The sequence below is a fragment of the Vulpes lagopus genome, chromosome 23, assembly GCF_018345385.1.
Source record: "Vulpes lagopus strain Blue_001 chromosome 23, ASM1834538v1, whole genome shotgun sequence".
NCBI classification, from domain to species: domain Eukaryota; kingdom Metazoa; phylum Chordata; class Mammalia; order Carnivora; family Canidae; genus Vulpes; species Vulpes lagopus.
Genome location: NC_054846.1, coordinates 45,415,053 through 45,438,186, shown reverse-complemented (window position 1 = coordinate 45,438,186; position 23,134 = coordinate 45,415,053).

The window sequence follows — 23,134 nt, the reverse complement described above, 5'->3', positions numbered from 1 at the left end:
TTGTGAAAACTGTGCCTCACGTCCACAAGCATGCAAGACCCAAGAGCTGTCCTAGGGACAGTCTGGCAGGAAGTGCTGGGAAATACAAGGTTTCATAAAGATTCGGCCGGGAGGGAACCTGGAAGTCGTTTAGGCCCTTCGCTTCTGGGTGTTGGCTTGGGTGCTGTGTCCTTTCTAAAGCAGCAAAGAACATAGAAGAGATCGCGCTGCTTCCATGTTACATATGCAATGTCTACAGACATAATGATCTTGGTGAAGTATCTTCTACTGAGAGCAACAACACAAATAAAGGAACAGCAGGATTCAGAGTCGTCTGTAATTCCCTTCTCCCATTCTCTTAATTCCACTCCTATCTGTCCTTTGACCCCAACAGCAACAACTTGCCCTCATCAAGGCTAATGGTCATGTTGAGGAATCCACGCTCAGTTGTCGATCTTCGTCTTACCTGACCCCTGAGTGGTATCTGGCATAGTCGACCATCCCCTCCCTCTTGAAACTCATTCTTCACTTAGATCTGGACCACCACGCTCTCTTACTTCTTTTGCTTCATTCGCTAGTCCTTCTTATCATCCCTCATCTTTCTTCATGGAGCCTCTAAATGTTGAAGTGAATTCCTAACATCTCCCCCTGTTTATTGTATAGGACCTCAGTAATTCATTAGCTTAATGAAAAACAAAAAGAAAATCATGGGGACACCTGGGTGGCTGAGCGGTTGAGCATCTGCCTTCAGCTCAGGTCATGATCCTGGGGTCCTGGGATCAAATCTTGCATTGGGGTCCCCACAGGGAGCCTCCTTCTCCCTCTGCCTATGTCTCTGCCTCTCTTTCTGTGTCTCTCATGAATCAATAAGTTTTAAAAAAATTAAAAAAAAAGAAAGTCATGAATTATACGGAAATTCGGTACACTGGGGAAAGCATTGCTTACTGGTGGGTCCTCTTAGTAGCTGTATCTGAAGCACCAGTCGGCGGGGGGACTCTTTTCCCTACAAGCTCCAGGAAAACAGGCTGCTACCACGCTCTTGTTTCTTCTATATAGAAAGCAGAGTGAACTCTGTGGGGCTCTTTGTCTTATTATAACCTGCTGACACTATGACAGGGTGGCCGTATAGTCTGGAAACCTAGGTATATGTTTGCTATACTTAGGTGATCAAATAATGTCGATAGCTGATTGATTAGGAGAGAGTCATCCAGAGTGACTGTGCCAGAGTGGTAGGGTTGGGAGCCTGTACAGAGACTGATAGAAAAGCTGTGTCATACACCATGTTCCTTGCAGTTTTGCACAGCACAGTAAACCATATATTGTGAATGAGGGATGACACGCAGTGAACCTATCATGTATTAGAAGGTCATATCCACAGACTACTTACCATGTGTATTTCCGTATGTTTCCAAGATTCTACTTTATAGACTGAATGTTTGTGTCCTCCAAATCCATACATTGAAATCCTCATCCCCAGCGTAATGGTATTGAGAGATGAGGGCTTTGGGTGATTAGGTTATGAGTGGAGCCCTCCTGACCAAGATTAGTGCCCTTAAGAAAGAAGTCCTTTGTTCTTTCCACCACGTGAAGACATAGCAAAAAACCAGCCAACTCTAAACTAGGAGTGAGCTCTCGCAAGACCCTCATCTGCCAGAACCTTGATATTAGGCTTCCCAGCCGCCAGAACTGTGAGAAATACATTGCTGTTGTTCATAAGGCACCCGGTCTATGGCATTTTGTTCTAGTAGCCCACACAGATGAAGACACTAGAGAATCTACTCCTGTTGAGCAAGGCAACAAATGTGTCCTGGCTTGTTCTGGTCCTCTAATTCAGACGTTTATTGACAATATAAGTGGAGGTCCTTAGCTCCTGAAAAACAAAGGAGCTTTTGACCTCTACACAACTAACTGCCCAAATAATGAACAAGGAAATTAATGCTCATGTCGTCCTGGCTGTACACTAGGCACAGGGCTGGAGACTTTCACACACCCACTCCGCTTAACCCTTATGAACTCATGGGCAGAGATAGCCCTTCATCCTCATTACAACCATGTGAAGTGGATACTAGTACCTTTCTGGCTCCAAGAGGCTAAAAGAACTAGGATTTAAACTTCTTTCCTCTGTTTCTAAGACTGATTGTCTCTCTTCCATGCTTCATTATTTATTCCATTTTTATAAATGAGTAAATGGGGATCTGAAGCAGTGGAAAAGTTTTCCTAAAATTACATGAATTACATGGTAAGACTCAAATTTGATCCTGGATCTTTCTGATTTTAGAGTCCCATGTTCTTTCTGCTCTGTGGCAGGACAGTTCTATGTATTTTCAAAATGGAAGGTAAAGCAAAAAGAATAAATCAAAAGGGAATTTGGGGTCTAAGTTTTTATGACAACAAAAATGGGCTTGAGATGTTAAAAAAAATTGAACAGATTTCAGAGCATTCATTATTCTGTATTTCTACAGCCTTGACAAGTTGAGTTGGAACCATCGAGAATTAGGACCAAATTAATGTTGAAATCACCCCAGAATGATGTTTCAGAACATAGGGGCATAGTGCTAATGAGGTCAGGATAAGAACTTCAGACTACCGCACTTTTCTCTGTTTTAGCATTCAAACCACAAAGTTCACCCTACATGGTCAACTCAGAAACTCAGCGTTGGTCACAGGTAGGCCCCAGGTAAAGAGCTCAAGTCAGTATATTGTTATAAGTGCCAGAAAAACAAAATTCAAGCCTGTGTCCCAGAGTTGGTGGGTCCGAGCCACTCGTTTCGTATTACCCTCAAAGGAGAGCTTTCTCTATTGGGCAGAGAAATAAATAGTGTGCATTTCACCTGTGGTTTTTACCAGATGCAAAGCTCTAAGATGCGTAATACCGTTGTCCAAGCTTATGGAGAAGACCTACTCCTCTGTGCTGCCCTCCTACTACCCTCTGGGCACAGAGCTCCCTGGGAAATGAACTTGATCCCACTGGAGACACGCAACCGGGGAACTGGGCCACTGAACCATAATATTTACAGCAGCACTAAAAGCGATCAGCTCTTTGCTTCAAAAATAGTAAGAGTCCAACAAAATTTCATAAGATTTGGAACTTTTTTAAATGAAAAGTTACTTCAGAGAAGTACTTGTAAGAAAAAAAAGGGGGGGTGGAGAGCTAAAGTTTAAGGTCTAGTGGAACCTCCATTAGATTGGAAGTATCTGTTCCTTCCTCAGCTCTCATACTATTTAATGAAAGGAGGTCAAAAGAGGAGTGTTGTCAGAGAATGCAGGGTACAGTGGGGTACTAGGCTTTATTTTTATATGTTCATAAAAATCACAAGTGACATTTTCCGGAAAATTACAACAAAAGAGTGCAGCAAATATTATACAAGACTGTTTTCCTTCTAGGGAGGGGAGTTAGGAAAGTAATGCATCCCCTTTGGAAGATTTCATCTGGAGAACAAAAGCAGCTCTGTCTGCAGTTAGTTCCAGGTGATTGTGATTATACTGGCTCATTCTTTTGCCCTAAAAAAGGGCTGGTCTTGGAAAGATGACTGAACCTCCTGGTTAGATTTCTTGGCAGCTGGGCCGAGGAGAGGCCTCAGTACTTTTTCACACCCAGTGCATGTGAGGCCAGCATCTTTAAACTGCTTTCTAAAATAAGTATTAGTTACCTGAGCTGGAAACCAGGGTTGTTTTGGCCCCTAGGTCCTGTAGCCTAGTGTACATGGCCATTGCTTCCTGGCTTTGCGTCTTTATGCATATATTTGCACATGCCCATGGACAGCCAAAAGTTGATCTGTACTTCCTCCAGGGGTCCTGGTTGTCTAGATCAACATTCCAAATGCTGGTGGGAACTGTACAGCCTAACTGTCTGTGTCTGGCCTGCCTGCCACTGTGGCATGTGTGTATTTAATGCTCTGGCTGTCTTCTCTTACCTTGACTTGCTAACCAAACAATATCTATTAATGCTGGAAGGAGTCATCGTTCCATACAGATTCACAAAAATGAGCTAGGTGTAAACAAAGGAAAAAGGGAACCACAAATCTTCAATCTGCCTATAGTTTCATCTAGCCTTACCTTGAAATGTCCCAAAGTGGATGGGAATGTGTCTGTAGACATAAGGCATCGAGTCCAATTAATTCGTTGCCTACTTATTAATGAAACACACCCTACGTTTCTACTAGTTTGCTTGGGACATCTATACTTGCTAAATATTTCCTGGCTCAGATGCTCCCTGCTGGAATAGAGGTCAGTTGGATAAATTTATTTGTGTATGCAGGCATTACTCAAGGAGCATTGTCTGCGCCCTCACTTTAATTACATAGAAATGATGAAACTAGTCAGGATCATGGTCTGTTGCCTCAGTATGAAAAGGGCAACCCCTCCTCCTGGAATGTGGAAATTGAAGTTAGCACCAACACAAATTGAATCAAACTGACTACTAGAGCTGAATTATCTGCTTACAGAAAAGTCTTGCTCTCTCTAGCCACGTGGAGGGAGAAAAAGAATCCGCTCCTGGTATCTCAGACACAGCGTTATTCCACTGGGGTATAAGAAAGGTCTTCTCTGCAAAACTAATTGTTCTGAAAGCCACTTTGAAATGAGGAAGGATGGGCTGCAATATGCTCTGCTCTTTAGGTAACATGGAGTTGGACTGACTGGAGACAAGCATCTCCTACCTGTTTCCAAATGCTCTCCTTTCTCCACTCTGATTTTCCACCAAGCTCCCCAGTGTTGCTTGTCTGGTCAACAAAAACAGAAGCCAATGCTAAGATTAGTACTTGAAAAATAAAACTGAAAACAAAAGAGAGATAAAAATTGGATCTCAGAATTTGTCTATTTGTTCTTCCGCCTATATAGCATGTTTTCCTTTTTGTGCCATGGTTCTTTGTATTCTGTGACAGCAAAGCAGCTCCTCAAAATATTCATTGTTTCGGTAGACAAATGTCATAAATTAGCCAGGTAATATGTAATTGGTTTCATTTTTAACATCAATGGATTTGGGCCAGAATTAATATGTCATCAGTGTCTCAGAGTTTTTAAAAGTGTATACAAGACAACTTGCTGGGTAATGATAAAAGCAAATACGTTTATTACCTGTGGCATTTACTTTCTGTACAGGAATAATAGGAAAGACTTTTAAACAGGAATAATAGGAAAGACTTTTAAGCCACAAGTCAATTCTAACTTTTGCTTAATTTATCTTTGAGTTCATAGTTAACTTCCCTTAGAGTTTCAGCTTCTACTTGAGGATTTAACTGGAACCCCATAATTTGTATTATCATTTGTACTTCCTGTCTCAATAGCCTCACCTTGAAACTGGGCAAGTTCCCAAGAATATAATGTCAAAGTCAAGTTGAACTACTTTTCAGAGGCTTTTTTGGTGCCCTTTTCTAATCAAGGGACCTTTATTTACCTTGACTCATGGTTCCAAGGACTTAGAAAAACCTTTGTTGCTAATGCAGCTAATACCCAATAATTCCTTTCCAAATTGTCTAAATGTTAAACAAATGCCATCCATAATTAACTGAAAACTATCAAATGCCAGATTTGTAGCATTTGATACCCATCTTCTTTGCTTTTCTAAAAAAAAGTTGGTTGTTCATCTGGCAAACAGAACAATAAAAGAGTAACATCTATTTTTAAAATTTATAATGAACCTCAGGTACATGACATAATGACAAGAGTTGTTCCAGTTAATAATCTTCCTGATGCCAAGGAGTTGGCCAGTTGAAGCTTCAAGAATTTTGAAGGAATGAGGAAATATATAAGAGATGGGGTGCCTGGGTGCTCAGTTGGCTGGCTTCAGCTCAGGTCATGATCCTGGAGTCCTAGACTGGGCCCCACAGGAGCCCCAGGATCAACATCGGGGTCCCTGCTTAGGGAGAGTCTGCTTCTCCCTCTGCCTCTTACCCTGCTTGTTCTCTCTCTCTCTCTCTCTCTCTCTCTCTCTCTCTCCCTCTCCAAATGAATAAATAAATAAATAAAATCTTTAAAATAAAAGATCTCAAAGATTCCAGAGGCTTTTCTCCTAATTTATTAAGTGGACTTAACCTCTTTAAGCTTCAGTTTTTACATCTATAAAATAGGGATAATCTATTTTATGTGAAACAAGCAGCACAGCTGGCACATGATAAATACTGAATAGAAAATCACATTTTAAGTACAGAGGTGTGTTCTACACCATCATCTTCAGATACTATTCAGTCTTGGGAGGAGAAAACACCATTACCTATTCTTCTAAGAACGGATGAAACAGCAGCCAAACAGAAGCACTCTTTAGCTATCTCTGTCTTCTTTGCTGGTTCCATTCTCCCCCTATTCCCCAGCCTGCCAGATGCCTCCCACCTGTCACTCAGCTGCCTCTGCCCCACTATCATGACTGCTACTACTATTTCTTTTCCTTCCTTCCTTCCTTCCTTCCTTTTCCTTTTTATTGCATCTGATTCTTGTTTTCCTTGACTTCTCTGCAGACAGACATAATTACTCAGCATACCCTTTATGTTCTTTTCCTTCTAGTTAGAAAACTGACCAATCATAGCACATTGGCCTTTGGTTCTGCACAATTTCTGTGCCAGTTGTTTGGAATTGCTTTTTTCCCCCTACCACAAAGTATTCAATTTCTTTCTATTCAGAATGCTTGAGAGTGAAAACAGTTCTGATCACTAGTTGCCCAAGGTTTTGCTGTCTAATGCAAAAAGTCATAATCAAAGCCAGCTATCATTTCTCCTTATTCTGCAAGTCTATCTCAAACAACTACTAAATACATTGATGACTGCTTTGTTTAATAATGATCGATAATACTCATCGAATGTTGTATGTACACCAGGTATTCTGATGAGTATTTTACTTGTAGTATCTTATTGACTTCTCACCATAATCCCAAGAGATGATGACGATGATGGTAGTGTTGATGATGGTGTTGGTGTTGGTGATGGTAATTCCCCTTCATTAGAAAAAGAACCTGAGGTTCATCTCTGAGCCTATCTTGTCTTAAGTGGCTAGGATACCGTCAAAGACCAGTCTTGCTTAGGAATCTTAGTCCTTAACTCCATATGTTATATATTTCTTATAAGTTTGCTTGTAGGAAGGCTGGAACCTGACAGCTACAAATCAGAGAATTCTCAATTAGGATCCCTGTTAAGAGAAACTCACAAGATTCCATTTAAGAAAATGGATATAAATGAAAACAAAGTCTGCCTTTCCTCTCCTATTGGACTATGTCATCCATCACCAGTTGAAAGACAATCACAAAAATCCAACTAAAATTTTATTTTAAAGGCCTTACCTATAGGTCATAAACCTCTGGGGGGACTTGATTTACTGCAAAGTGTTCCCGTAATCTGTATGCATACCAAACAGTACATATTTATCCCTTGAATAAAAAAAAAAAAAACCTAAGTAGAGACTGTTGACAGGAATAATAATAATGAATTTGAAAGATCTACTGAATTCATAGTTACTTAATCCATTTTAACCAGTTTGCATTTTCTCTATTAAGGAATGACTCAAGTAAGGCAATTATTATATGATAATATATTTTATCTTTAAAGTATTTAGACTAAAGTATAGGGATCTGGATATATTTGCATTTGAGGCAAATATTTTGAAAGGCCAAGTTGTGCCAGTGGCCTGAAATGATGTCAGGATCTTTACATTTTGAGTTCAACTCTGCTTTGTGGAGGTAGCACAGCTTAGCAGTGAAGAATACTGGTGCAAGAATCATAGGTCTGATACTGATCGACTGTGTCATTTTTGGCAATTTACTTAACTTCTCTGTTCCTCAGATCCCTTTTCTATAAAACAGATAAAGTAATAACATCTCCCTATTGTGCGGATTTTTTTAAGAGTATTATATGTGATGATTTAGAACAGCACCAGGCATGGAATAAATTTTCAGTCAATATTTGCTTTCTGTTTGGTGCTCTTGGTAGAAGCAAACCCAGTCATTTTAAGGCCTCACAGACTGAACAGAAGGGTTAACCCACTTTGTTTATAAGCAGGGTCTTAGATTCAACTTAGCCTCACTCCCCATCCCTCAATGCTCTTGATTCCTCTTATGGACTTCACTTTTTTCTTTTCTTCACTGCCTCTAATGTACTATATAATTTATTTAGTTATTGTGTCTATTGCTTACTATCTCCCTCCAACAGACTGTAAGCTCTACAAGGACAGAAATACTTGCTTTGTCTATTTGTATATCTTAAACGCAGAGAACAGTGCATTGCACAAAGTAATTGCTCAATAAATATCAATTAAAGGATGAATAAATCTAAGGGTAGTTTGTCAAATGTCTCTCCACAAATCCTGCCCATTTTCCACTTTTCTATAGCCTCACTCCCCTTTCAAACTCTATTCCCATAACAATAACAATAATATAACAACCAATATTTATTGAAACTTTCTGATTTCCAGGTACTATGTCCAGAATGGAAAATGCATTATCTCATTTAATCCTTTGAGGTAAATACTATTATTTTCCTTACTTTACAGAAGTTTTAAAAGTTTAAGGCACTTTTCCAAGGTCACATAGCTAGTTTAAATGGGGAACCAGGTTAGAACTCAGGTCAGTCTTCTGTGGCATCTGATCTCTTAACCATCACACCATGGTCCGTGTATGTGACTGTGGGCCTAGTACAGTGCCCTTTTCCATGAATGATGGTACCCAAAGCCAAAGAATAGGGCTGGCTCCATAGCAGATACTTTTTCTACACACACCAAGAGCAAAAATCCCAGTGAAGCAGGCACCAACTATGTTTATTGGCAGGCTAAAAAAACATTCTATGGTAATAATTCCTATCTTCCAGCTAATTTCATTCACTTCATCGTTGTGAATAACATGTCCCAGTGCATGCTAATTTATCAACCTAACCCCAGAGTAATGGTAAATTAAATCTTGCCATACATGAGGCCTTGAATTTTTAGCAGCATTTACCACTCAATATTAATTAACTTGAATGATCCACAAAGATTTGACTTTGCAAGGAGTTTGACTGTCTATGGCTTCAAGGTTCTATAAGATTATGTCTCTGAGCTACTGGGATAATTAATTCCAAGCAGTGAAGGAGAAGCCCTTGGGATTTGCAAATGAGACTTGGGATTGAAGCATCTCCTGGTTTCTCTAGCAACAGTGGCTTCGATGACAACCAGTCAGGGCATGGAGTTACCAAACTCTGTCATCCTTGTCTAGCCTTCAGCATTTCCAGTTCACACAAAGCAGAATCGTTCAGTGCATCTGAGAATATGCTCATTTTCCAGGCCTGTATAGGATTCAACAACACAAGGTGGCATATGTTAGAGTGGTATCCTTCTATAGCTCGCAGGCAATGAGACTTGACAAAGAATATACCAGAGAGAAAATGATGGGATTGAAGTTATAAGGTAAGCATTGAGACAATTCATGATCAAAACTGTCTCATGGAGACCCAGACACAGCAGGACCCTTTATCTATTTGTTTATGACCTGATAGTAGTGCCTATTAGAGAAGGAATACAATCAGTACCATTGCTACTCAGCAGGCAGAGGAAGCTGGACGGGACCTGAACCCCACAAGAGTTCTCTCTGCCATTCTCTTCCCCTCTTTTAGTCCAACTGATCATAAATACCCATTCAATGGAAACATGGCTTTTAAGGAATTAGTTCTTCTATTCATGCCTTATCTATCCTATTAGAAAATCAAACTCATTTCAAGGGTCACTCTCTTGATTATTAGATAAAAACCGATGAATTTGTGTTTCCATGAATGAAAGCTGGAATTAGAACAAATTGCTTTTGCTTAGTGGGAGTTAACCAAACCTGCTGTTTAACAAATACACAGTTGCTTAAATGATCTACATCAGAAGAATAACTTATTTTCCTGAGAAGCAAGGTGGTTAAATAAAGAAAAAAAATACATCAGGCTGATATACTTCAGCACTTATTTGAACTAGAGCTATGTGAAATGGCAAGGAAAAGGAACTGCTTTTAGTCATCTTAGGGGAAGCCAATATTTTTCCTTCTGTGGATCTAAAGATGCGTGTGCCTCCTTTCTTGATAAAAATTTTCAACAAAGTAGGAATAAATGGAACAAACCTCAACATCATACAAGCCATGTATGAAAGGCCCACAGCTAACATGATCCTCAACGGGGAAAAACTGAGAGCCTTCCTCCTAAGGTCAAGAACAAGACAAGGATGTCCACTCTCATCATTACTATTTAAAATAGTACTGGAAGTCTTAGCCTTAGCAATTAGACAACAAAAAAGAAATAAAAGGCATCCAAATCAGCAAGGGAGAAGTCAAACTTTCACTATCTGCAGATGACATGATACTCTATGTAGAAAACCTGAAAGATTACACCAAAAAATTGCTAGAACTGATACAGAAATTCAGCAAAGTTGCAGGATATAAGATCAATGTTCAGAAATCTGTTGTATTTCTATATATCAATAATGAAACAGCAGAAAAAGAAATCAAGGAATTGGTCCCATTTGCAATTGCACCAAAACCAATAAGATACCTAGGAATAAACCCAACTAGCGAGATAAAAGATACAATACTGAAAATTATATGATATAGATGAAATAGATTGAAGAGGACACAAAGCATTGGAAAAGTATTCCATACTCATGGATTGGAAGAACAAACATTGTTAAAATGTCTATACTACCCAAAACAATCTACACATATAATGCGATCCTATCAAAATACCACCAGCATTTTTCACAGAGCAAGAACAAACAATCCTAAAATTTGTATGGAACCACAAAAGATCCCAAATAGCCAAAGCAACCTTGAAAAAGAAAAACAAAACTGGTCTCCCTCTGCCTACGTCTCTGCCTCTCTCTCTGCCTGTGTCTCTCATGAATAAATAAATAAAATCTTAAAAAAAAAAAAAAGAAAGAAAAGCAAAACTGGAGGCATTATGGATTTCAAGCTATATTACAAAGCTGTAGTCATCAAGTCAGTGTGGTCCTGGCACAGAAACAGACACATAGATCAATGGACTGAAGAGAGAGCCCAGAAATAATCCCACAACTATATGGTCAACTAATCTTCAATAAAGCAGTAAAGAATATCCAATGGAAAAAAAGGCAGTCTCTTCAATAAATGGTGTTGGGAAAACTGGACAGCAACATGCAGAAGAATGAAACTGGACCACTTTCTTACATCACACACAAAAATAAATTCAAAATGGATGAAAAGCCTAAACCTGTGATAGGAAACCATCAAAATCCTAGAGGAGAACACAGGCAGAAACCTCTTTGACTTTGGTCATTGCAACTTCTTGCTAGATGTGTCTCCAGAGGCAAGGGAAATAAAAATGAACTATTGGGACTTCATCAAGATAAAAAGCTTCTGCAGCGAAGCAAACAATCTCCAAAGCTAAAAAAGCAGCCCACAGAATGGGAGAAGACAATTATGAACAACATATCTGATAAGGGGTTGGTATCCAAAATCCATAAAGAACTTATCAAACTTAACACCCAAAAAACAAATAACCCAATTAAGAAATGAGCAGAAGACATAAATAGACACTTTTCCAAAGAAGATATACAGAGGCTAACAGACACATGAAAAGATGCTCAACACCGGTCATCCAGGGAAATACAAATCAAAGCCACAATGAGATGCCACCTCACACCTGTCAGAACAGCTAAAATTAACAAAACAAGAAACAACAGGTGTACAGGTGTTGGCAAGGATGGGGGGGGGGGAGGAGAAGCCTCTTGCCTGTTGGTGGGAATGCAAATTGGTGCAGCCACTCGAGAACAGCGAGAAAAGCATGGCATTTTCTCAAAAAGTTAAAAATAAAACTACCCTATGACCCAGCAATTGCACTACTAGGCATTTATCCAAAGGATACAAAAATATAGATTTGAAAGGGTACATGCACCCCAATGTTTATAGCAACATTATCAACAATGGCCAAACTATGGAGAGAGTCCAAATGTCCATCAATTGATGAATGGATAAAGAAGACGTGGTGTGTGTATATATATATACACACAATGGAAAATTAGTCATAAGAAAAAGAAAGAAATCTTGCCATTTGCAACAATGTGGATGGAGCTAGAGTATATTAGGCTAAGTAAAATAAGTCCGTCAGAGAAAGACAAATAGCATATGATCTCAGTCGTATCTGGAATTTAAGAAAGAAAACAAATGAACATATGAGAAGAAGGAAGAAAGGAGAGAGGGAAACAAACCATAAGAGACACTTAACAATAGAGAACAAACTGAGGATTGCTGGTGGGAGGTGGGCAGGGGACAGGCTAGATGCATTATGGGTACTAAAAAGGGTGCTGGTTGTGATGAGCACTGGGTGTTGTATGTAAGTGATGAATCACTGAATTCTACTCCAGAAACCAATATTGCACTGTGCGTTAACTAGCCAAAATTTAATTACAAAAAATAAAGATGCACGTACCTTACTGAGATGGAAAATCTCTGACTTATGGAGCATATATTCTAATGGGATAATTGATAGATGGCTGCATAAATTCTAAACGTAAGAGAGTTCCTAAGTCCCTGCTCAATTGCTTCAGAGGCCACAAGGGTGCATTTATCAGAATAGCCCCATAAGAATTAGGATCTTCAGATTAAGGCTTATTGCTGGCATTGCTATTGAGCTGCTCTTTGCAGGGATGAATGCTGGATCCCATAGATGGAGTTCAAAGTTAAAGCTAAGAGAAGGTGTCAGAAAAGGACATTTGCTCTTTCTCTGTAAGTACCAACAGATGTATCTAAAAGGTACTATGTGTGCTCGGTGCTAAAATGGGATTGTACAGCAGAAGATCGGTCCTGATCATTTACGCAGGAGAAAACGCTTGGGTTTTGCTTACTATAAACAAGCAAAAGGAAATGGAATTGTCCATGACTGGATACTATGGCACCTGTCACTCTCATTTCTAAAGGAAATTAAGCCTGCCTAGGAAAACATCTTTGAAGTGATTTCTTTTCATTAAAGTGTATGGTAAACCAATAAAACAGTGGGACAAGACCTTTAAGTACTAATATTCATCATCATTTATGTGTATTTTAATGACAAAAGTAGGGTAAGAATACATTTCCCCCCAAATCTGTGTTCTATCTTACCCACTGATCAAACTCACAAGCTTATGACGTGCAAACCATAACGCCAATTTATAGATTTATGCTGGCCATCATCTCCTGGTTGGAGTTTATGCCTCCCAATGGGCATGAACACTCAAACCTCCAAATTATCCTCCAAAAGGCTTAAATTAAAACTAAGGACACTACACAGTTTCAAGACATGGGAGACCCACCAGGCTAAGAAATCAGGGTATTGTATTTCTCTAGGGAAAGAGTCCAGCACAGAAGCTAAGTGATTAGAATCTGGGTGAGACTAGGGTTGGATTCCAGCTTACCTAACATACACTAGCGACTTTGGGCAAGCTCAATATTGCTTATTTTCCTCTTCTGAATATGAGAATAAAGGGGGGAGAAAAGGCAATCCATTTAAAGCACTACGCACAACAACTGGCACACAGGAAACATTCAATAAATCTTCAGCATTTTTAAATTTAAATACCTATCCAAAAAAACTGATAGTGGTTTTCTGGGATAAAAGTCTACCTTAATAGGGTGGTTGTGAGAATTAATTAATATGCTCCAACAACATAAACTATTATTATTTCTAGCTAAGGAAATAGATTTTATAGAATTAAAACAGCTTTTTTCCTGAATGGTAGTACTTCCCCCTCTCAAGAGTACTTTCATAAAATACCACCAAACACCCTAGATCATGACAAGTGAATGATAATCCAGCTGAATGGGGGCTGCAGTCTCCTCCTCCATCCGGCACCTTCCAGGCCTGCCTTGTGTGATTGGCCGCATCCTCCGGGCTTGGGGGTTTCCTAAATCTCTCTCAGAAAGGTTAATTTGAAAGGTCTGTTACGTTTATGGTTATGTGACTATTTCTACTAGTTTAGCCTCAGAACAACAGGTTCTTCCCAACCATGGTACTAAATTCACTGATTTTCAAGAGACAAAGAAAAGCTTATGCATCCAGATCACTTGAGCAGCTCATTAAAAATGCAGACTCCTGAAATCTTGATTGTGATGATTAACTTGAGGCAGGGTGGGGTGGAGAGGCCAGGATAGGACATCAGCAGACATTCTGGGGTACTGGAGTGTCTCACAGCTTTATCTAGGTGGTATACACCAATGTATAGATACGTAAAGATTCAGGGAAACTGGAGGACTTCCAGTTTTGAGTTTCTCATGTAAGGAGCTCCCATATCATCAAAGAAGATAGATGGCAAAAAGAACATGAAACGATGCTCCAAATTATTTATCGTCAGGGGAATGCAAATTAAAACACGGAGGGGATCCCTGGGTGGCGCAACGGTTTGGCGCCTGCCTTTGGCCCAGGGCGCGATCCTGGAGACCCGGGATCGAATCCCACATCGGGCTCCCGGTACATGGAGCCTGCTTCTCCCTCTGCCTGTGTCTCTGCCTCTCTCTCTGTCTGTGACTATCATAAATAAAATAAAAAATTAAAAAAAAAAAAAAACACGGAGGAGATACCTGTAGCCAACTTTTAGAACCACCAAAATCCAGAACCCTGACACCACGAAATTCTGGAACAACAGGAACTCTCATTCACTGCTGATGGGCACACAGGATGCTGGTGCCCCCTTTGGAAGACAATTTGGTGGTTTCGTATAAAACTAAAGCTACCCTTACCATTGGATTCAGCAATCACGCCTGCTAGGATTTACCCAAAGGAGTTGAAAACTTACATCCATGCACAAGTCTGCATGTGGACGTTTATGGCAGCTTTATTCATAATTGCAGAAGCAAATCTGGAAGCAACCAGACATCCTTCCATAGGTGACTGGATAAGTAAGCGGTGCTACATCCAGACAACAGACCACTATTCAGTGCTAAAAAGAAAGGAGCTATCAGGCCATGAAGGGACCAGAAGGAACCTTAAATGCGTACTACTAAGTGAGAGAAGCCAATCTGAGAAGGCTGCACAAGTGCATGATTTCAACTATATGATTTTCTGGAGAAAGTAAAACTACAGAGCATCAAAAGTTCGGTGGTTGCCCGTGGGAGGACGGGGGGAGCGGGGAGAGAGGAACAGCTAGGCATAGCACAGAGGATTTTTAAGGCAGTGAAAATACTCTGCATTTTATAATGATGGGTACATGTCTCTACACATTTGTCCAAGTCATAGAATGTCCAATGCCAAGAGTGAACGCTGAGATAAACTATGGATTTGGGGTGATTACACTGTGTCGATGTGGGTGCGTACTTAGTAAACTATGTGCTATTCTACTGAGCGATGTTGATAAGGGGGAGGCTATGCATGTGTAAGGGCAGGAAGTATAGGGGAAATCTCTGTACTTCCCTCTCAATTTTTTTTTAAAATTCATTTTTTTATTATTATTTTTTAGTTTTTTTGGTTTTTTTATTTATTTATGATAGTCACACAGAGAGAGAGAGAGGCAGAGACATAGGCAGAGGGAGAAGCAGGCTCCATGCACCGGGAGCCCGACGTGGGATTCGATCCTGGGTCTCCAGGATCGCGCCCTGGGCCAAAGACAGGCGCCAAACCGCTGCGCCACCCAGGGTTCCCCTTCCCTCTCAATTTTGCTATGAGCTTAAAACTGTTCTGAAAACATAAAAGTCTTTAAAAATTGACTGAACTATGAAGTTAAGGTGGCGCACTTTACTGTGGGTACGTGACAACTCAATAAAAAGATTTAAACAAACAAACAAAAAAAGATTTAAACATCAATGAAAATATCTGACTCCTCCTCAGATCTTTGGAATCAGAATTGGAGAAAGGCACGTGAGTCTTCATTTTTAATAAGCATTCTCAAGGGATTCCAATGTACACTGCAGTTGGAGAGCCATTAATGTAAAAAAAAGGGGAAAAAAGCATGCTTTCAATACTGAAGACCAAGAAAAATAATCTGAAATAAAAACCATCCCAAGAAATGTGAGACAAATGCCATGTAAATACCAGTATTCGTATCCTCTGAAACCTTGGAGATTTGAGTCAAGAAACCAACATCTGTTTCTTGTGTTATCCGATAGGTCTCTACATGCGGCTGTAACATAAAAATTGAAATGGGCCGTTGGGAGGTGAGGACCAGGAGGGGGTGCAGCAGACCCTCGGAGCCTCAGGCAGAAGCGCTTCTCTCCAATCTGATAATGTCAAAAGCTGGTCAAGTTACTGGGGTTTGAATGACACTGCAGTGCCTTTGGGAAGAGCACTTGTCAAGAACATACCTCCTCCAGAAAAGCCGGGGTCTGTTCCAAAAAGAAGAGAAAGGATCTGCCTAATGGAGCTTTTGGAAAGCTGAGATAAAAGATTTTCTTCCCTGTAACCTGCCTGCAGAGTGTCAGGATTCCAAATGAAAAGCTCTGCTGCCTCACAAACAGTTGGTCTAATGTTGGAGGGACTGAATTGGGAGAATTTAGAGACCGTCGAGATTGCCACAAGGACCTGTTTACAAAGGGCTCCTTTTGCCTTGGTGTCACTTTATGCCTCAGCATTTTCTTGCAATTCTCCCTGTGGTGTTATTGGGGCTGTACAGGAAAAGGCAAGTGTACCCTATGGGGCACCTGGGGCAGCCCGCGGGGGGAGGTGCAGCACATAGTGCAGCAGCACCAACCATAGGACTCCTGTTGCCCACCTCTTGCGCTTGCCTTTTACAATCCTAGAGCAGGGGAGCACTCTCTTTTCAAAGAGGGCCCCAGCTGAACAAACGTTTACAGGGCTGCCAACGGAATGAGACAATGCAGATCTAGGATCTCCCTCTGGACAGTGTGGCTAAGGTTACAGTGAAAACCGATCCAGAGCACAACTTTCATTACCAATCCTCTCTGTCTGCATCCCCGTCCCCCACGGACAAGGATCATTTCCTCTGTTGGTGCCCCACCCCCAACAACACACCTGTCACTGCAAACCTATAATAACACAGTGTCTATTTCCCTGGGGAGATAGCAAAATGACTCAAGGTATTTATTTGTTGGCACAACTGTGCTTCCCTCTGAGACTGTTGTATGTACAGTGAGATTTCTCCTCACATGAATCACAGCATTTTCCAGCTGGAAAAAGACCTTGAGAATAATCTAGGGGAACTTTCTCATTAGTTAGATACAGAAACACAGGCCCAGAAAGGAGCTTACCCCAAGTAACAGAGCCAGTTAGGGATAAACTGAGCTTCACTTAATGTCCTCTGGCTAAATTAGGAGTGTCTTGATTGCTGAGATTTTGTTAACAACTCAGTCCCTTTTTTTTTTTTCTTCCAAAAAATAGACTTTATTGCTTAGAGCAGTTTGGGATTCACAGAACCACTGAGTGCAAGGTACAGAGATTTCCCGTATGCCATATGCTTCCCTGATCTCACATGTGCTTCCCAGTCCTTTTAGGATTCTCAGTGACCTTGGGCCAGTTCATGGAGGTTAAACCAACTTCCTAGCCTTTCCCCACCTCTATTTGTATATTTTTAAAGATTTTATTTATTTATTTGACACATACACACAGAGCATGAGCAGGGCAGAAGGGGCTGAAGGAGAGGGAGCAGCAGGCTTCCCGCTGAGCAGAGTCTGATGCAGGGCTCTATCCCAGGGTCCTGGGATCGTGACCTGAGCTGAAGACAGATGCTTAACCGGCTGAGCCACTCAGGCACCCCATCTATTTGTATATTTTTATAGGATGACACAGGACATGATGCCCTACCAGGGTCACATTAGGAAGAAATCCAGAAATGTTCCCATTTTCCTGCAACCAAAACACACTTGTTTCCTTCTCCCCAGAAATGAATCCTATTCCCCACCTCTTGACAATGGCTCATGCCTCCCCTTGACAAATACTATGTTTCCTTCCTAACTTCTGGAATTTCTCCACCTGGACTTCCCTGGAATCCACCACATGCAGTCTCTTTCAAAACAGTTTATATCTTTTTTCTGAGTGTTTATTATCAGTTTTCTCACACAAAAGCATGGGTCACTTTGGCATTCTTGTTAGTCTACGGTTGCATTTCAATAGTCTCCTACAAACTGAATGACAAAAATGTCCACAATATTCAATAATTTGAACATTTTCATCATGCCCCATTGTCCTGAGCAATGAAAGCACATGTTCAGGATGAGTCATCCCATTTCCTGCCAACAATAATTGGCAGGCATACTGTGGCTTCCTTTAGTTTGTCGTTTCTTAGTCTCAGCCATTTAATTTTTAAATCTTGAAACAGTATGCGATTTTAATCAAATCTGCAATTATGAGCAAATGCCTTATTTAATCTGATGACGGAGGTACATATAAAAAATATATATGCAATTCAGGCATTTAGCATTGCTAAGTGATATGTGGTTCAGCCTATTTGTTTCTCAATAAGCATCAGCATGGTCCACAGTGCTTCCAGGTTACCTAGACTTAAGACGGAGATCTTAAATACTTTCCTGATGTCATACCCTCCCAAAATTTCAGCAATGCTAGATAGTTCCTACAGTATTGTGCTTTAATTTTAATGGATGAAAAAGTCAAACCATCAAGTCCATGGTCATGAGGTATCCTTGAGAGAACTATGAGTACAATGCATGTCAAGGCCACCTAATCAGTGAGCCAAAATCTAGCAACAGATCTTGAAATCTTTCATGATAGATTACTAAACTGTCACCATTACACCACCTGCTTAACTGGCCTACTCATTAATTTCCATGCCAGTTTTCCTCAGGTTTCCCAGATATCAAGTGGAGCATCTGACTCCCCCAGCCTCGCAGGAAATTCCGGTCACTATCAGCCAGTGTCTGCTCCTCCTCACTTTTTACTCTCCAATCCCAAAGAGATAGCAAAAAAATGAATATGAGTCACAAAAAGGCTAGAAATCCTTGATCCTGGCCTTCTAATTTTTAATTATTGGAAAGAGAGGCAGAATGATATAGTAGAAAGAATAATGGATTTGATGTCAGAAAACACAAGGTTCAGTCTGATGTCACTTGACAGTCCTGTGACTTTCACTGAAACAAGTTAACCTCATAGAGCTTCCATTTCCTAATCACATACATGGGGATGGTACACTGGTTTACCGTGAGGCGCAAAATCCATGGCATGCACTTCATAAACTATACGGTGCCATGTGGATGTAGGTAGTATGGTGATGATATCTCCAACCCTTGAGGGCAAAGGAACTATTAGGACCTTAGTGACACCCACACAAAACGCTCATAATCATGTCTTAGGCCAATGATCTCAATTTTTTTCCTGGAAAGGAGAATGGAAAATGGGCTGGGCAAAATGAAAGAAATTTATCCTAAAAATTATTTCTACTTTTTAATGGATGTTTCATTTTAGGACAAAGAGTTCACATTTTGATGAAATTGATGCTTTGGAAAGACATGACTCATTTACCATGTAGGTTTTTCATACCCTCTGGAACTGTATCCTATGGCATCCCTGTGGCAGAGTTTGCAGACCTCTCCCTTCCTCATCTGTGTTTCTGTGGAAGTTATCAGAGCTATCCTATAATCATCTGTTTACTAGTCTGCCTCTTGCAGACAGGCACTTCGGTTAATTTCTTATTTTATCCCCAGAGTGCTTGGCGTATTGTAAACCTCCTTCTACATATTTGCTGAAGGCATCAATCGACTTCCTGTCTTCAAACATACATTTTTTGGGGGGGATGGTTGAAATTAATGTTCCAATTACTATTGACCTCCACTGGTAAATATGAAAAAGGCAAAATGAGCACTTTTGAAGTTAAATAGCTAGACCCAAATCCTAAGTCCATGCTGGCTTTCAGCTCTTCCATCCGGTGCCCCAGCCATCCTTCCCTGATGTGCGACACTCTGCCTCTCAGCTTCGATGTTTATTTCCTCACTGCTGACCTGTGATGAATGTATATGAACTGTATCACTGTTGACCTATATGAGCGCTATTGATGCTTGCTTCTACCCATGTATTTTCTATAAGCCTCAATTATAAATATAAGAAACCTTGCTCTGGTCTTTGTTCCACATTCCACAATGTCCATTTCACACACACAAATTTCCCTTTGAAATCAATGAGCATTCTGAGCCAGAAGATATCCTGGGGATGGGGGAGGAAGGCAGGGAGAGGAAAGAAAGAATTGGAGTCACCATCTGTTGACAATACTCTTGTGCAGGGCCAGTTTTGAAGGTTAATGACATGTCACGCATCCTCTAGCGTCTGGTAACAAAAATAGGCTGCTCTCCCAGAATTCAATAGAACAGTTGTTGCGCTGTGGAAGATGTAACTTGTCAGCCAGCACTCCAGCAGGGTCCAGGAAGGCAGTTCTTGCCAAAAGCTGGATGAAATTTAACAGTGGTCCAGGAAAAACAACTTTCACCAAAATTCAAATGTGGAAGTGATCATTTTTCCTTGAGGCCTGTAAAGGGGGCCTCTAAAGCATTGACCTTCCAAAATGACCCCGCATACTGGCTCATTTTTTTAAAGAGTCCTTGAATTTCATCAGTAGCTCTTCAATATATATCTACTCCTTTCTCTACCCATTTTCAGAAAAATAAGGATTGTAAGCCTGTAATAAAAACAAGTCCAAAGTTTTACCAAAGGTCCTCCCATGGTTTCTTTGGATGGTTAAATTATTGGCATTGTAGCTGATCCAAGGCAAATCTGGGTCTCAGCTTCACTGACAGCCTACTGTTTAATGACTCACTTTGCTGTCTCATCAAGAATTCACCCAGTTGAAAGGCTGCACCTTCTCAAATGTAATTGCGTGTTCTCCCCACATCTCATCTGGACTCTCTTTAATTTTCAAAGTCCTGCTGAGTAACCTTGGAAAATTCAAGCCCTTTCCCACCTGGCGCTCAGGGATATTTTAAGAGGAAGCAGATCTGCCTATCTTTCTGTTAACCTAAAAGCAAACCGTCTAGTCCCAGCATGGAGTAGAGTGGGTTGAATGGGGACTTGTATAAAGGGACACAAGAGGGGAACTGGAAGGCACTCAAGCTCATCCGGATCATGTTTTTATAGTGTGACATCATTCCTTTGCTTGAAGTGAAGTTTCTGGACTTTAGCTCTGCTTAACCTCAAATAGAAGTGCAGAATACAAATAAAACACTAAACAATTCATTGATTACTTTCCAGTTTGGAGTGTCCAAGCTTCTCTTATTCAAGAGCAGACATACCAGTAAAAGTTCAGTGGTCTGAGGTGCTAAAATGATCACTTGCATGAAAAGTCACAGTTTTCCGGCTCTGTGTGTGTGATATGCCAAAATCGTTTATCTTCTCTAGGCCTCAAATTCCTCAGCCCTAAAATTAAACTCAGTTTAACAAATATGTTTTTAGCCACTGAAAACGGGAGAGAATTTGTATAGATAAGCACCGTCCAATAGAACTTTCTGCAAAGAATGAAATGTTTTATATTTGTGCTACTCAATATGGCAGCCATATTGAGCACTATTGATACCATGATTGAAGAACTGCATTTTTAATTTTATTTAATTTTTGTCAAATGTGTGGCTACTGGATATCATATCAGTTGGTTCAGATTTAATGGTTTCTAATATTCCTTATGAAAAGTTCTATTTTGATGATTTCCAAACCTAGCTAATGACCAAGAGTGAATCTTTCTTCTTGTTTTCCTACCATGAAATTTACTTCACAAATTATTTAGCATAAATTAATGACTTTAATCTTTATCAGTGCAATAATTAATCACTTCAATAAAAATGAGATCTCTAAATAGGCAAGATAAAATATATGTGAAATAATTTTATGAACTCTAAAGTGTTTTGGAAATATAAAGCATTGCTAATAAAATCTCATCATATCTAGTTGCACTTCTTTGTCAAGTGTCAGCTGGCATATAAAGATGAAAAACTCTTCTATTTCATATCCTAGACCAAGAGATCCAGACTTGATGGGACCCTGTAGTAGGCCAGAAAACACATTTTTTTTTAATACATTCTTACACTGATGTTTAAATAAACAAAATTTATATTCCTTTTTTTTTAAAAGATTTTATTTATTTTTTTGAGGGAGAGAGAGAGAGAGAGAGTGAGAGAGTGAGAGAGAAAACACAAGCAGAGGGAGGAACGAGGGGAGGGAGAAGCAGGCTCCCTGCTCTGCAGTGGGCTTCATCCCAGGACCCTGGGATCATAATCTGAGCCAAAGGCAAATGTTTAACAGACTAAGCCACCCAGGTGCCCCTATATTCCTTTTTTTAATACCACACCCATCAAGTGTTTCAACCTAGATGTTGTCATATCCTATACAAGAAAATACATTTTTAAAGTTTTATTTAAGTAATTTCTATACCCAACGTGGGGCTTGAACTCACAACCCAAGATCAAAAGTCACATGCTCTTCTGACTAAGCCAGCCCGATGTGCCTAAGAAAATAATTTTTATTAATTATATAATACCTTATAACACTTGAGTGCATTTCTTCTGCTTTTACGTTTGCCTCAAATAGAGCACATAAAACATTGGCCAGAATAAGTCCAAAGGGGTGACTAATCAGAGGCTCCCACTTTGGCCTGGACCTGCACTTGCCCCTTTCTATCTCTGTAAATCTGTTTCAGCCCCGCGGCCTCCTCTTCCTGACCTTCAGACTCTCCTATCCCCTACCATGTGGCATCCTGACTAATGCTTCTCTTCAGTTCGTAACACTCTCCTTTTCTTCTCTGGTCTATTCTTATCTTCTCTCTCCTGGCACATTTGCTCAGTTCTGTATCTTCAGTGACCATCCCTTTCAAGTTGGCTCTGAGATGTCTCCTGGTTAGTGACCCAGTGGACAGCTTCAGCTGGTAAAGCCTGGAGACTTTGCCTCTAGCCTTCCTTTCCTCAGCTCTTCAAGATCCAGATTCTAGACAATGAGTTTTGAGTTGAAGGAAAGTCCTCTCTTACCACCTATTTAGAAATAAAGCTTTTCCCATTTTGTCTTGTTTTTAAGTGATTCTAGAATCTTCTAAATAAGATATATGATCCATAGTTTGGAAAAAGTTATTTTTTAAAAAAAGATTTTATTTATTTATTTGAGAAAGAGTGTGAGAGAGAGCATGAGCAGAGGAGGGGGGAGGCGTAGCAGGAGAGGGAGGAGCAGACTCCCCACTGAGCAGGAAGCCTGATGCAGGACTCAATCCCAGGACATTGGTATCATGACCTGAGCCAAAGGCAGGTGTTTAATCAACTGAGCCACCCAGGCACCCTGGAAAAACTTATTTAAAA